The sequence below is a fragment of the Puma concolor genome, chromosome C1 (genome assembly GCF_028749965.1).
Source record: "Puma concolor isolate L17-30 chromosome C1, mPumCon1.1.hap2, whole genome shotgun sequence".
In the NCBI taxonomy this organism is placed as follows: domain Eukaryota; kingdom Metazoa; phylum Chordata; class Mammalia; order Carnivora; family Felidae; genus Puma; species Puma concolor.
In genome coordinates, this window is record NC_141674.1 from 7,938,106 (window position 1) to 7,949,651 (window position 11,546).

The following is an 11,546-nucleotide window of genomic DNA, read 5'->3' on the forward strand; positions in this document are numbered from 1 at the left end:
AGACGCCCCCCCCCCCAAAAAGGTTGAGAAGGAAACTCGAACACATGTGCGAAGCTTGAAGATTTACGCTAGGTAGAATAAGCCAGTCGCGAAAGAACAAATCGTGTGTGATTCCACCGCTACGAAAATACCTAGAGTAGTCACCCTCATGGAGACAGAGAGCAGAACAGCGGTTGCCAGGGGCTGGGGCTGTCGGGGGGGGATGGGGAGTAGTGTTTAATGGGGACAGAGTTTCAGTTTAGGAAGACGAAGAAGCTCCAGAGGCTGGCGGTGGAGATGATGGCACAAAGTGAACGTAATCAATGCCACTGAAAGGCACACTTAACAACGGTTAAAATGGGGGGCGCGTCTGGGTGGCTTAGTCGGTTGAGTGTCCAACTTCGGCCCTGGTCATGCTCTCACTCCCTGCTATCAGGGTGGAGCCTGCTTCATTCAGATCCTCTGTTCCCCTCTCTCTCTGCCCCTCCCCTGCTTGCGCTCTCTCTCTCTCTCAAAAATAAATTTTAAAAAATGGTTAAAATGGTAAATTTTAGGGACGCCTGGGTGGCTCAGTCGGTTAAGCGTCCAACTCTTGGTTTCGGCTCAGGTCGTGATCGCACACGGTTCATGAGATCGAGCCCCCGTGTCGGGCTCTGTGCTGCCAGTGCGGATTCTGTCTCTCTCTCTCTCTCTCTCTCTGCCCCTCCTGTGCACTCTCTCTCTATTGAAATACATAAATAAACTCTCAAAAAAAGGTAAATTTTGTTATATATATTTTACCACAAACAAAACCTAGGAGTCCCTACACCAAACCTAACAGTGGTTGCCATGGGGAGGGGAGGGGGCTGGAAACTAGAGCAGGCAAAGGGGTTCTTATATACTGCACCCTCCATGCTTCCGTGTGTTTATAACCCTTGCAGTGAGCACTTATTCTGAATGACTCATATGATTTTTTAAAAACCAGTCATATATGTGTGTGTGTGCGTGTGCGTGTCTGTGTGTGTGTGTATAGAAGTTCAAGTGGATCTAGGAGCAGAGAGCGATAGAGGGTAGGCATGGGGGAGAGGTTGGGGTCTGGAGAGGCCTAGGGGTACGGGTAGATGTGGGCAAGGAGGTTAGTTACCCTATTAGACCCGGGGCTAAGTAGCTCCCTGGAAGGGGCAGTTATAATCCACCAAAATAAACACCGGGCGCTCTGGGAACCCAGCAAATGTGTTTGACCCCCTCCTAAAATCAGGGAGGGCTTCCTGGGAGAAGTGGCTGAAGCAGGAGTTCGGAGTGGGAGTAATGAAACCAGACAGCAGTTGCAAGAGATTAGGAGGAAGCATCCTCTGGAGGCCAGAGCCTGGACCCTCAAGCGTCCCCTGGGCTGGAGGCTGAGCTGGGCCCACGTGGTTTCTGTCCAGCCACCACCACCCTCCCCCAGACTGGCTGCAGGGCAGTGTGGGAGCAGTTATGCAAATCACCTCCCAGTGTGGCTCTCATTATCTTCCAGTGACTGGCAGCTGCAGAACCACACTGGCCTGGAGGCGGTTTGGGGGGTGGGACAGATTGCCTCGCCCCCTTCTCCTACCCCGCTCTCCTCCAAGAGCCCCCAACCCTAATCACATCTGGTCCACATTGGCCCTGTTTGGTTCCAATCGTGCCACTTCCCGCTACCGTCTCTGGGCACCCCCAACCCCCACGCCCGGCTGTGGGAACAGCCCCCCTTCCCTCGGCATTCAGGAAGTCCTGCACACTGGGGTCCCCAATAGCCTTGGGGAGCTCCCCTAGATCCCCCACCAGCAACCAGCCCCCAGATGTGCCCCCGGGCCGTTACTCTGACTCTCCCCTCCGCCTGGGGTGTCCTGGGCCCTGATAGCACCCACCCATTCACATCCTTCCGGTCCAGGCCAGACCCCTCGGAACACCGCTGTCCTCTGCCTGGTCCCCCCTCGCCTCCACTGTGTGGGCTCCCCCAAGCCCAGCCCTCCCTGGGAGGTTCTTGGTAAGAGCGAGCAAAAGAACGTGTGCTTACTGGAGGGCAGTTCTCTCTAAAAAAGAGAGTCCTGCAGCCACCTCCAGGGGCCACTGGACCTCAGGGACAGAGCTGGGAGAGGGGGGTGGTGGGGGTGACAGGGACCAAAGGGATGAGGGGACAGGAAGCAGGGTGGGGGTGGGGGGAATGGAGAGTTGCTTATCTCAGAGAACGCCCCCCCAGCACCCTGGTGGACCCAGAGAAGTGACTTGGAGGGAAAGTATCCGCTGGGAGTATGGCCATCCCCAGGGCAGGGCTGTGTCCTAGGGATAATCTATAGCATTTGTCCTACAATATCTTTTTTAATTAATTAACTAATTAATTAATTTTTTAAATTTACATCCAAGTTAGTTAACATATAGCGCCATAATGGTTTCAGGAGTGGAATCCGGTGACTCACCCCCTACATACAACACCCTATGCCCATCCCAACAAGTGTCCTCCGTAATGCCCCTTACCCGCTTAGCCCATCCCCCCACCCCCCACCCCTCCAGCAACCCTCACTTTGTTCTCCGTATTTAAGAGTCTCTGACGGCTTGTCCCCCTCCCTGTTTTTATACCCTTTTTGCTTCCCTTCCCCTGCGTTCATCTGTTTTGTCTCTTAAATTCCACATATGAGTGAAATCATATGATATTTGTCTTTCTCTGACTGACTCATTTCGCTTAGCATAATAGCCTCCAGTTCCATCCACGTCGTGGCAAATGGCAAGGTGTCATTCTTTTTGATTGCCGAGTGATACTCCATTGTATATCTATACCACATCTTTATCCATTCATCCGCCGATGGACATTTGGGCTCCTTCCATACTTTGGCTACTGTCGATAGTGTTGCTAGAAACATGGGGGTGCACGTGTCCCTTCGAAACAGCACCCCTGTATCCCGTGGATAAATGCCTAGTGGTGCAAAGGCTGGGTCGTAGGGTAGCTCTGTTTTTAATTTGTTGAGGAACCTCCACACCGTTCTCCAGAGTTGTCCTGCACTGTTGCTAATTGCTCATTATTGCTTGCCATTAGCCAAACACCAAGAAGTAGGCTAGCTTTACTCCTCACAGGAACCCCCCTCCCCGTGAAGGAGCTGCTGTTATGATTATCAGTAGCAGCCCCATTTTACAGATGAGAAAGGTAAGGCCTGATGAGGCCAAGTAACTCACCCGAGGTCACACACTGGTAAGCAATGAAGCCAGGATCTGGGCCCAGGAGCCTCTTAATCACCCTGCTGTTCAGAGGCCCAGGGTACCCCCCCCACCCCCCGCCCAACCCAATCTCGCAGAGGTGGGATCTCTAATTCCACCCACCCACCCCCAAACTGGACTAGACTCTGGATGAGGATTTGAGGGCAGGAATGAGGACAGGGTTCATCTGTGTCTCCCCTGCAGCCAACACCAAACATCCATTCATTCATTCATTCATTCATCCCATGGGTTTTTACTACCACTGGGGAGTCATGTGCCAAAACCCCATGAGAATGTCGTCTGGAGCCGAGAGGCCCCAATAAGATAAAGTGGGCCATGTAGGTAATTTTAAATCTCCTTGTGGTCACATTTAAAGGTGCAAAAAGTAACAGGTGAACTTAATTTTAAAAACATCCCTTGCGAGGAGCGCCTGGGTGGCTCCGTCGGTTGGGTGTCCGACTTTGACTCGGGTCATGATCTCTCCGTTCATGAGTCTAAGCCCCGCGTCGGGCCCTGCGCTAACAGCTCAGAGCCTGGAACCTACTTCGGATTCTGGGTCTCCCTGTCTCTCTCCGCCCCTCTGCCACTCACACTCTCTTCGTCTCTCTCAAAAACAAATAAACATTAAGACATTTCTTTTTAAATCCCGTGTCAACCCAATACTCCATAATACTATCACTTCGGCACGTAATCCGTGAAAAATGATAAACGAGAGATCTGACGTGCCTTTATTCACATCGTGTCCAAGACGTCCCGGGTGTATTTTATCCTCCCCACACATCTCCTTTCAGACGAGCCACGTAATCTGGTGCTCAGTACCCACGTGTGGCCATCATCCTGGACGGCGTGGCTCTAGAAAGGTTCTAGAGAGGTGAGATGGTGAAGGGTGTGCGAGCCTCCAGCTCCCCGCCTGGCCCACGGTGGGAACCACCATAAGCGTGAGGACCCCCACCCGTTTCTTCCGTCACCTTGGTGGAGTCCCCTTCCTCCGGCATGGCCGCGAGTCGGGGTCCCTCCGGGGCGCCCCTGGGACTGACGCGCTGCTGGCATTCCAGGAAGGAGCGGGAGGAAGCAGGAGCACAGGCCGGGGCCCCCAGGAGGGAGCTGCTGCAGCCTGGCACAGCGAGAGTTTGTTTGCACCTCTTTGAAGCCAGAGATGAAAGCGGGGCCCACATGGCTGCTTTGATTCCCTCCTCCCTGGGCCCCTCGCAGCTGCAGCCCGGCCTGGCCCAGTTCTTTGCTACCCCAGGGGGAGCAGAAGAGGCCCCAGGACAAGGGTCTTTCTCCCCTGGGTGGCTTGTGGGGTAAGCACAGGAAACACCCTCCATCCTGGGGGCTCCGTTCTGCCATAGACGGACCCACCCGGAAGCGACAGTGACAGACTCCCTGGAGAGGCGGGACCAGGTGTGATGTGTAGAACCTGGGGGAGCCGGCCACCCCAAATCTCTCTGCAGCCAACGCCTGACCATCCACCATCAGCGGTCGGTCCTCGTGAAGAAACAGCGAAGGAGAGTTGGGTGAACCTCTTCACCTCCGTAAGCCTCTTCAACTCAACAAATGTTCGCTGAGGGCCTACTGTGCGCCAGACACTGTTCTAGGTGCCCCGCTGGCATATATCACAGAGCAGATGGAATGAAATGGCGCGTGCCAAGTGCTTAGCACGGTGTCTGGCACATAGAAATTGCTCAGTAGTTGTCAACCCGCATCGTCATCATCATCAACAGCATCATCACCACGACGACGACAATCTGCAGGGTCTTCTAACTGCTCCCAGGCACTGAGGGAAGGGAACCAGCTGCCAGAAGGGTACCCACCCCCAGGGCTAATCCCTCAAACTCTGGCCTGCGCTGTTTTCTCCTCTCTCCTAGGTCCCCTGGGGGCAGCCCCTGGCCCGGAGGGGAGACAGCACCACTGACCTTGACGGGTGACCTCTGGGGCCCAAGAACGGCAGCTCAGACCGGAGGGATGCTCAGAGGGCCTCATGGCCATAATGGAGGCAAAGCCACATATGGGACCGGGCGGCACGGTCCGGGCGTCCTAGGCCCTACCCTCTGACCGGACGGCTCCCAGCCAGCCCACCTCTGAGGAGGAGCCGCCTCGTCCTCCTCCTTCTCCTGACGAGGGCACTGGCCTCGCCGTCCCTGTCACAGCATCCTTGCACACACATTGGAGGGCCGGTGAGCCCCTCGAGGGCATGCCCCTCTCTCCTGAGCCTCTCTTCGTGGGCGTCTCGCTGCCTCTCATGAGTCAGGGAGGCGAGGTGGTGAAGCCAGGGCCGGAGACAGGAGCAAAGTGGGGAAGAGCCAGGGCCGGAGCGCTTACGTCACGGCCACCGGGTGTTTCCGGGCAGGTGAGGTCATCCCCATCCGTAGGATGGGGAAATGGAGGCTGACGGCGACGCAGTCACTCGCCCACAGCCACACACTTGGGAGGGAGGGCAGCCAGGATTCGGATCCACGTCTGACTGATTCCCAAGGCTGTGTGCCTTCCATTCGGCCACGAACTCAGCCCCCATCACGGGACCTCAGGGTGGCCCCAGGCAACTCCTCCGAAGCCTGAAACTCTAAAGCCAAGAAGCCTGCCCTAAGGACAGATGCGATGGAGCGGGAAGAAAACTCACCTCAGAGACAGACACCTGCTGGGACTGTCATCAACCTGTGTGACCTGGGGCAGGTGCCCTGCCTCCAAGACCTTTCTCTTCTCTCCAGGGAAAGGGCCCCGAGAATGCAGGAATTCCTGAAGCAGGCACAAGGGACAGGATGATTTTAGGTGGTGGTTCATAGCCTTTTCTCTTTATTTCGGTGGTTGTAGATGCATTTATTGGGTGTTGGATCAGATAGATATAACTGGCACGTCGAACGCACAATTTCATGGATGCTTTTGCTTAGGTAGTGTCTCTCTGTATGTGGTGGACAGACCGCTGACTTCGGGGACAATACTGCGTGAACACATAGGTGGTGGGAGGGCACCCCTCATCAGCGTGACCACGTCTGGGAGGCACGAGCGGCTGTGATGACCGGTGTCACCGAGAGGGGGACCCCAGGCGGTTAGGAGCCTGGAAGGGGGGGGTGCCCTGGCCCCAATGGGTGTGGTGAATCCCACGAAGGCCTGGGCAAGAGAGAGGGAAGGAGGCAGCTGGGGAGGTGGGGCAGACAGACAGAGGCAAGGGGGGCTCAAGGGCTCACCCCACTGGCCGTCTGCACCCACCCGGTGCCGCCGAGCCTCCTGGAGGCCACATTGCCTCCTCCCTTTCCCGGGCCGCACAGTCCGCAGCTGGCTGATGTAAAACACACATGTTTTGACTGAAGCTGCTCTCCCCCCACCTCCTGAAAAACGCCAACATTAAAGGGAGCGTAGCTTTGTAAAACTGAAACTGGAAAACGCTTCTGAAACCCAGCCCGGGGGATTAAAGAAACCACATGAAAAGGGACTTGGGACGACCTGGATGCTGACTTCCTGTTCAGAAGTTCGTTCAACATGTGCCTCCCACCCGGCCAGTGGCGGGTATCCCACCCGGCCAGAGGAGGAGGAGGAGGATGACGAAGACGAGGACGAGGAGGAGGAGGAAGGCCAGGGCCAGTGGGGCTTTGGGGGGCCTCCAGAAGTCCAGGACTTACAAGGTCCAAGGCCCGATGACCTTGTCGCGGCCCTCCCAGGCCTCTGGCCTCCAGGGGCTCCGAGGAGAAGGTGCCATGTTGCCCTTGACCTTGGGACTCCACCCCGCATTACAGAGGGGTTGGGAATCAAACGGGCCACAGCTCTCAACCCTCCCGATGCCCCGTCTCTGCCAGTCTCCCCTGCTCCTCCCACACGGTGTCCCCGGCCCTGGACCCTTGGACCCCAGCTCAGCCTCCCGTCCCTTCCTGGCTAAGTGCCTCCCCCAGGCGCCGGAGCTGACTGGGAGTTCGAATCTCAGCTCTGCCGTTTAGTCGCCATGGGACATCCAAGGAGCCACTGCTGGGAACTTCCCATCTTTCCCCTCCCCCTGTCACCAAGCAGTGTGCAAGTAGAATGAACAATGTGTGTGCAAGGACGCTGCGCTCAGGACGGTACGAAGGGGTTCTCTGCTCTCACAAGGCTGAGGCCGAAGTGTCCCCACTGGTCTCCCTCTTGCTACAATGGCCGTGGCCAAGTCCCATCCCCTGGGTGGGCTCGGGGCCCTCGTCCTTGGAAAAGAAGATAGGGTGGGCTGGGTCAGAGGGGAAGCCTGGGCTGTGGACTCCCACCCTCATATACCGCTCATCACGCACACGCGCATCACACACACGCGCACCCAGATGCACACACAGACACATCACAGGCCACTTGGTGGCCACTGCCACCGCAATCTTCATCGCCACCCTCCCTCCATTATGTAAACTCCCCGTGCCCTCCAGTGTCCCCCGCAATCACTTACCTAATATTAGGATATTAAAAAATATGGCAAGATTTTAAGAGACTTATTAAAATGCAATTAGCGGCATGTACGACTTAAGCAGGAAGATTATTTTTAAAAATGACTTGATTGTGCGGAATACCACGCACCTTCCCGAGGCCGTAAACCTGCCAATCACACTCATGCTCAAAGGAAGAGGTTTCCTCGCTTTCTCTTTGTCCTTCAGGGTCTTCTCCTGCGCCGCGCCCCCCCCCCCAACCCCCGGCCCCCACCATGAAGGCTGGAGTCCTCCACCCACAAAAGCCCCCCCCAGCCACAAACATACATTCTGAGCCCCTTCAAGGGTCCCCTCAGAAGGAAGCTAAAGGGTTAATCAGACCCAAAGTCAAGCCCGGAGAAGTTTCGAGTAACCGGCCAGGTGGCAGGCAACGGGATGGAGAAGACCCCACCCCATGACGCCCACCCCCATTATGATTTGGATCAGCAGAGGCTGCAGCCAGAGGAAGGACGACAAACTGTCCTTGCTTCAGAGGGGCTGGGGGTGGGGAGGGCTAAAGGGAGGAGGGAGAGGTCCCAGCTTGCGGGTTACAGCTGACCCCCCCCCCCAGCCTCGGAGACCCCCTGCCCAAGGCGCCCGCCGCGCCCCCCACCCCACTCCCGCCCTAGCTGGAACGGTGGGTTATGCTGCCCCCTGCCGCCCGCTCTCCACACTGCAGCCCCGCTCCCAGGACCCGGCGGCGCAGCGAAGGAGCTCGCACCGCACCGTCCAGGGTCAACCTTTCTCCCCGTCGCGGGGGGTTGACCAGAGGGACCCCGCATCTTCCAGGCTCCGACCTGAAAAGAACCGTGCATCTGGAAACGTGGGGACAGTTCTCCGGCCGCCCCCTCCGGGACCGCCCCACCCCTGGCTGAAGGAGTTTATCAAATGTGCTTGCTACTTCCTGGCATTAGGCTCCCGCTGGCACTTTTATTCCAACCATAAAAAGGCTATTTCATTGAGAAATAAAGTCCCATCTCCCTGACGTGTGACTCCTTTCAGAGCTCTCAGCCGCCAGGCAAAATTTATGTTTCCCGGATGCTCTCTCCGGGGTTTGCAACTGGAAATTGGGGAGAGGGGGCTGGAAGGGGGAATTTCCTCTCTGGTTGATGGACTTGTGCTTGTTTCATTGGTCTAAGGAGCCCCGGAAACCCAAGGCGTCCAGGAGAGAGCCCTTGCCTTGGAGTGAGGAGGAGGCCAGGGTTCGAGCCCTGGTTCACCAGCTGTTAGCTGTGTGGCCTTGGGCAAGGTCCCGAGCCTCAGTTTACTCATCTCTAAAATGGGAAGAGCAATGCCTCTCTTCCTCAGAGGGTTGGAGCTCGATGCTTTGGGCAGAGGAAGATGGAAACTACGTGGAAGCTGTAGAAATGTCCAGTGTTGCTATTATTATGGAGGCAGAGGATTTCTCTTATTTGGATGGAGGGTTGCTGTCCCTGGCACAGGTTCTCCCAAGCAGTGAGTGGTCTCAGCTTCCGTGTGCATCAGATTCACCTGGAGGGCTTGTTAAAACAGACTGCCGGGCCCCACCCACCCTGTGTTTCAGGATCTGCAGGTCCGGAATGGAGACCAAGAATTGGCTTTCCTAACTATTCCTTAGGTGACGCTGATGCTGCTGGTCTGGCGACCCCACTTGGAGAACCGTTGTTCTGAGGGCTTTGAGATCTGGGTTGTAGGACAGCTCGGCCCAGGCTTTGGGAGAGGAGTAAGGAGCTGGTGGGAGGTCACCTGTGGACCAAGGAAGGGGTGGGGTCTGGCCAGCTACGCGGAAGAGAGTGTCTGTCCATATTGTCCCATCTTGTCCCCCCCCCCCCACTGGCTTGGCCTCATGTCGCTGGTGGCCTCCACCACCAGAAACCAGACCCGGGAGCAGCAGAGATGTGGGCGGTGGCCCAGGGCTAGGCTGTGCCTAGGAGGATGGACCCTAAGGGGTGAGGGGTTCTACAGAGCCACACTGGGGACTCTTGATTTATCGTCCCCCCGGGCTGGACCTCCCTGCCACCCACTCCTGTTCCCTGTTTTGGCCTGTTGCTCAGAGAAATGAACTGACTTGCTCAAGGTCACACGGCTTGGGCAGGACACTCAGAAAGAGCCCTTACCACCACACTGCCTCTCCGGCAATGCAGTAATTTGAAGGATTACTAAGTTGATGACTCTAATTCCAGTTTAAGTAATATTCAAATACCCAACAGAGACTTGCAGCTAAGGCTAGAAAAGCATGCAGTGGTTGAAGAAGTCTGCCGTGGGAGCGCCTAAAATCTGGGAATTCAAGACCTTCAACGAAGGAAACAACAACGAGCCTGGATGTTACAGGGCATGAAAACAGGCTTTGTGCTCAGGGAGGAAACCCCAGAAAGGAAACTGGATCGTGGCTGCTCCGTGTAACAGGACAGAAGGGCAATAAATCGTCCCAGCCCCTGAAATTTACACACAGCCGTGGGGTGGAAAAGATGGGGACCCAAGCTACTGAGGGCAGGGAGTCACACGGTGTCTGAGCACCCCGAATCCCCGACTATCTGAGATCCTGCCCAGCAGGAGGCTGAGCTGGAGGGGAAGAACCACTCCTTGCCAGGATCTCAGTGGCCACAGAGAGATCAGCAGTAAAGAGATGACTGCTGTAGACCTGGAAGGTCTCCACGGGACAGCTGGAGGTCCCCCATGGCTGGGAAAACCCTCGTGCGCATGCACACGCGGCACTGGGATTGGGCACAGGTGCCATCCAGGCCCTGGCGGATCCGGAGCCCTGGGCAGGCATGGTTCTGGGGCTGTCCCGGGTTGTGGGAGAACGGGAGACTCCCCAGAAGCTCCAGCGAGCGCTTTCTAACTAAACACGACTGTCCCGGTTCTGAGTCGGTGCGGAGCGGAGCGAGGGGAAAGAAGAGAAGTGAAGTGCTTGGTTCCAGCTGCGCAGCCCGCTGAGCTGGGCCAAGTGCCCAGATCCTCTCAGCCTCGCAGCTCGCTGCCCGCTGCAGGGAGAGCCATTTATGCCAGGTAAAGGCTGGCGATTTCATTAACTCCGTTCCCTTTGTCTCGTCTCCAAGGGCGCCGGGTGGTTAAACATGTGGAGGACTTGGTAAAGGGTCAGCCCCGGTTTATAGGACTGTCTTGCGGGGGCGGGGCCCTGGTCTTCGAGGCCCTGAAGCTGGGTGGTTCAGCAGAGGTGGGGAAGGGGAGGAGGGAGATGGGGGGGCCAGGAAACAGAGACTGCGGGCATCTCAAACATCACCTGCAGCCACCTTCACGGAGTCATCTGGACGCCCCCCCTAGAGGGGCCCTTTGAGTCACCTTTCCTTCCAGCGGGGTGGGTTGGCCTCTGTCAGCCAGGGCCCCCCTCCTCCGTTCCTTTCGGCCGCCCCTGCCCTCTGATGTCCACTTTCCAGCTTTTTTTTTTTTTAAAGCCAGGATAAAATCTGGGCTCCTGCGTGCCTCCTCGTCCTTTCCACTTCCTCCTGTTCACTCCGCCAGCTCCCGTGGCCTTCTTTCCGTCCCTCCAACCCTCCTCAGAGCCCTTGCATTTGCTGTCCCTCTGTCTGGATGCCCCCTCAGAGGGGCCGTCCTGACCACCCCGCCCCAACCTACCCTCCATCCAAGTGGCGTATTTGTGTCTCTTCCGAGCACATCGTGTCATCTGAAATTGGCCATGCGTGGATTTACGGCCAGTCTCCATCCACCACCCCCCCTTCACACGTAAGCCCACGCTCTCCCACACACGCGAGTCCGCTAGAACTTTCGTTCCCATGTGAGGGACCTTCTCTGTCCAATTCACCGTTCCCTTCCCAGCTCTGGAACAGAGAATGCACTCCATCAACATTTGCCCAGCGATGGGGTCCGTGATATGCACCATGAGAAGGCAGGTGGGGGTCTGGGGAACCAGGTGACAGGGAGCCCACAACATCAGCGCTGGGCTCTAACCCCCTTTCCCACCAGCCTCTGAAGTCTTCTAGCCCGGAAGCCACGGGCTCCAGTGAG